This window comes from Entelurus aequoreus, linkage group LG13 (assembly GCF_033978785.1).
Source record: "Entelurus aequoreus isolate RoL-2023_Sb linkage group LG13, RoL_Eaeq_v1.1, whole genome shotgun sequence".
NCBI classification, from domain to species: domain Eukaryota; kingdom Metazoa; phylum Chordata; class Actinopteri; order Syngnathiformes; family Syngnathidae; genus Entelurus; species Entelurus aequoreus.
Window position 1 is genome coordinate 19,218,860 of NC_084743.1, and position 5,000 is coordinate 19,223,859.

The window sequence follows — 5,000 nt, forward strand, 5'->3', positions numbered from 1 at the left end:
TAAGATCACTGCAGGATTTTACTTCAATATGTAAACTACATCAGGAACAGCGTGATTGGCTTACTTTCCGCTTTTCCTTGTCATGAATTGTAAGCAGTGCCGGGAATCAAACCATGCCCTCTGCCATGAAAGGCAGAAGTGTTTGCCATTAAACCACCAGGGATCTTACCAGTGTTGTCTAATGCAGTGTTTCCTGACCATAGGGCACGAAAAAAAATCTGGATCTCAGATGGGCCGCAGCAGTACTCCATTGTAATACACTTTTCTACCACTTGTGGCAGTAATGGCAATCGCAAACAAACAGAAAAAGTCTGGAGCAAAAGTTATGGAGAAGTTTCTTAAGCGCAAAAATGATGACCAAAGTGGTGAAGCTGTATTTTCATCTGCATTTTAAATTTTTTAACAGTTTATTTAAGAAACATATTTATTATTATTATTTATTATACATTTACTTCTAGCACTACATAATTTTATATGAATATATTTCTCATCAGTTATTTATGAGTCCCTTCTTATGCAGTATGTGTGGTTAGTACTTATTTATCTAATGAACCACATTAATATTTGGGATTAACACATGATTTCATATCATTTGACGAGTTGTATCCTGTTAAACTGTAAGTACCGTAAATTCCGGACTACGATCCGCTGCTTTTTTCCCACGCTTTGGATTTTTCTTCGCTAACAGGCCATAATGCAAATAGTTTTCATTAAACACATGCAAAGACACTGACAAGGTGTGTTATTGTTTGTGCTGTGACGCCATCTATTGGATGAGTTCGCTCACTGCAGTTGCTGCTGGGTGAATGCCTTCAAGTGTTTCCTGCTGTTTAAAGCTTAGAACCGGAAGTACAAGTGCCATTCCGTCTTCTAATCGTCCATAGCGTTTCTACTCGTACTGACTTTTTACTCATCACTCCAAGCAACGTTTGTAGGTTTTACAATATATAACCTAAATAATTCTTACTTACTGCGTCGTTAGCATTAGCTAATATGCTAACATGTTTTCGAGTGTCTGTGTTAGTAATATTACCGGTAACTTACAACGGTATTCTTTTTGTATTGTTTCAGTTTCACAAATTCCTCAGTAAATTTTCCAAAACGTCACCGTGGAGTTATTGAGTCAGTTTAGCTGATTGGAGAGCTAGCTTCCGAAGCTAGTGGGTCCATGACGATGACTTCTGTTTTGTTTGATCAACTGTTTTACTGCCCTGTTACAGGCACCGTTTGGAAACAATTAAGGTATGTAAAAAAACATTTACAAAATCTTTCTGTGTAAATAACACATTTTTACAACCTATTTATCTGCATCTTATAGTCCCATGCGGCTAATACGGTATATAGAAAAATGTATATTATTTTCTAAAATTGTGTGGGTGCGGCAGTATTTGAATCCTCTTTAGAGGAAAGGTATGTGGAAAAAGTCAACAAGATGTGGGATAGATCACAACAGCAAATGGAAAATGTTTTATGAATGACAAGAATTACAATTAGGGGTGTTTCAATACAACTTTTTCACTGACACCAATAATGCAGCCTTGAGTATTGGCTGATACTGATATCAATCCGATACAATAAGAGAACAAATCATACATATTTGTATTACCTACGAATTGGGTAGTCAGGTTTTCAGCAGGTTTCAACAAATCTAATTTTAATACATTTTAAGACTCTTAAAGGCCTACTGAAACCCACTACTACCGACCACGCAGTCTGATGGTTTATATATCAATGATGAAATCTTAACATTGCAACACATGCCAATACGGCCGGGTTAGATTAGTAAAGTGCAATTTTAAATTTCCCGCGAAATATCCTGCTGAAAACGTCTCGGTATGATGACGTTTGCACGTGACGTCACGGATTGTAGCGGACATTTTGGGACAGCATTGTGGCCAGCTATTAAGTCGTCTGTTTTCATCGCAAAATTCCACAGTATTCTGGACATCTGTGTTGGTGAATCTTTTGCAATTTGTTTAATGAACAATGGAGATAGCAAAGAAGAAAGCTGTGGGTGGGAAGCGGTGTATTAGCGGCCGGCTGCAGCAACACAAACACGTAGCCGGTGTTTCATTGTTTACATTCCCGAAGGATGACAGTCAAGCTTTACCATTGGCTTGTGGAGAACTGGGACAACAGAGACTCTTACCAGGAGGACTTTGAGTTGGATACGCGGTACCGTGAGTACGCAGCTGCGGCTTCCAAACATTTGATCGCTTGCCCGTACGTGCGTGCCGCTATGTGCATGTCACGTACGTAATTTTGGGGACTTTGGGGAAATATATGTGCTGTATGAACTTTGCGGAGGTGAACGGTACTTTGGGCTGTGGGATTGAGTGTGTTGTGCGGGTGTTTGATTTGTATTGGCGGGTTATATGGACGGGAGAGGGGAGGTGTTTGTTATGCGGGATTAATTTGTGGCATATTAAATACAAGCCTGGTTGTGTTGTGGCTAATAGAGTATATATATGTCTTGTGTTTATTTACTGTTTTAGTCATTCCCAGCTGAATATCAGGTCCCACCCGCCTCTCACAGCATCTTCCCTATCTGAATCGCTTCCACTGCCCTCTAGTCCTTCACGCTCACTTTCCTCATCCACAAATCTTTCATCCTCGCTCAAATTAATGGGGAAATCGTCGCTTTCTCGGTCCGAATCGCTCTCGCTGCTGGTGGCCATGATTGTAAACAATGTGCAGATGTGAGGAGCTCCACAACCTGTGACGTCACGCTACTTCCGGTACAGGCAAGGCTTTTTTATCAGCGACCAAAAGTTGCAAACTTTATCGTCGATGTTCTCTACTAAATCCTTTCAGCAAAAATATGGCAATATCGCGAAATGATCAAGTATGACACATAGAATGGACCTGCTATCCCCGTTTTAATAAGAAAATCGCATTTCAGTAGGCCTTTAAAAGACTATAATGAACAAAATGTATTTTACGTTGATACCGACAAAAAAATACAAAAAAAAGGAACATTTTTCATTTCCAGTATAGTAAGGAAAACATGTACAACATAATGAGGTGACCACTTTGATACATTTTGTGAAATACAGATGCTAAAAGTAATCCAGTGTAGGTAAATTTATTGTATTATAAACTACTCCGTATTATGGATGAGTGTTGGGTTAGCTAACCTAACCCTAGTGTGTAACAGTAAAAAATCACTATATTTTCATTATTTCTAAACATTTGTTTATATGATTTTTTGACATGTAAAGTCCAGAAACACTAATAAACACACATATTTTTATTTTTAAATATTACTTTTGAATAAGAAAATATGTGATATCTACCTAATGTGGGATGAATCTAGTCGACCTTATCTTGTCTATGAAAAACACACTGATCTTAGTATTGTCTGTCCAAATACAACATCAATTAAGATTTCAAAACTTTTAATTAAATCAGTCAATTAATTAATCATTCATTGTGGATCATAAACATCTGAGAAAATCCCCATGCATTAAAACATTTTAAAAATGTGCATACTTGTAATATATGACATAGGAAATTAGAGCAGTGTGTCATCGTAAATGTAAGAGGGAGCCAACGTCTCGCGTCATTAAGTCTGTGAGGAACAGATGCAAAAGCCGCCATAAATGCAAATAAAATTAATAACCCAGTAGTTTCACACATACATCTAACATACTGGTGCTCACTGGTCCAAATGGCCAATAAATACTTGATTTACAGATAACTATGTGTAGGTAACGTATGACTCTGTCTCCTGTTTCACATCTTATCAGCACACTGCATAAAATTACCATTAGATGGATAAAATATTCCTGTGTTGACTTTTACTGGTAGAACAGAGCAAAACATGACTAGAATGACAACTCTGTAAAAGGCCATTTCTATAGAATCTATAAAACATTCGTAACCCTAACATTAACCCTCTTTATTCTTAAGATACAATTCATATATGCATTAAGACTTTGGTCATGGGAGCTTTTACAGTTCCATTGGGAATTGAAAGACAAAGGTTATGATGGGGGAGTGAACGTCTATGAAGAAATGACAAATGATATTTGTAGGGTCAAATATTGATTGTGACAAAATGGACCCTTGGTGGTCTTAAGACTGTATGGATTACATCAATGCCTTAATCAATCCGTCCCCCACTGAATGGTAATGTAAGAGGGATGAAGAGAACAAAGGAGCAAAAAGAAAAGTCGGCAGCAGCATTAGATCAAAAAGTAAACTAATTGGAGAAGACATACATCGGATAATACAAGCTAATGGTATTGGTTTTTGAAAACATCAAAGAAAACAAATACGATAGATATGCAAAAAAGGGGTAAAGAAAACGATTTGAAGAGACAATACGGGACCAAAAGTGGTGACTTATAGAGAGAAAAGTTGTTATATAGTACGAGGCAAAAGATAGAGGCCTTACTCTGACCTTCTCACACTGACAGTAATAGTCTCCAGAGCGCTGTTACCTCTAATCTTCCATGACAACCACACATTACCTCTAATCTCTCCTGCCAGGCAACCATAGTGAAACAGACTAAACTTCCTGTCTTAACAGTGTCTGGATCATACAGCCAGGGCATCCTCGCAACTGAGGACATTTAACAAGCTCTTGTAAGGACATTTCATATCAGAGAAGGAACAAAATATGTTTCAATGGTACAACATTTTGCTGTCATGACATCCAAATTGTGACTTCGATATTGTTAAATCGACATTGAGGTTTTGATTAGTGCGATGACCTAACCGCAAAAGGCGGAGGGTTTTTGTTTTTTTTCTCCGCCATCACTGGCATTTGAGTGACAGACATGTTCGCCAATCAGAATTGTTGAGCCTCATGTATTTTGCCTCCTGGCCAATCAAAAGTGTTTACAGGAAACAGCAAGTTTGTGGTTACAAAAACTTTTGATGGTGACGAGGCCTGAAATTGCCAGACTTTGTTTATCCAACTGGGAAAAAATGCACTTTAAAATGTTCCATATTTATTTAAGTACATTTTTTGCTTACAGAAATGATAGTCCTTT

General features: G+C 37.8%; 1 protein-coding gene across 2 annotated transcripts in view; it reads right to left on the reverse strand.

The window, feature by feature from the left end:
• Positions 1-5,000, reverse strand: part of pard3bb (par-3 family cell polarity regulator beta b) — a 422,709-nt gene that overhangs the window by 376,732 nt on the left and 40,977 nt on the right. The gene's annotated exons all lie outside the window — the stretch shown is intronic.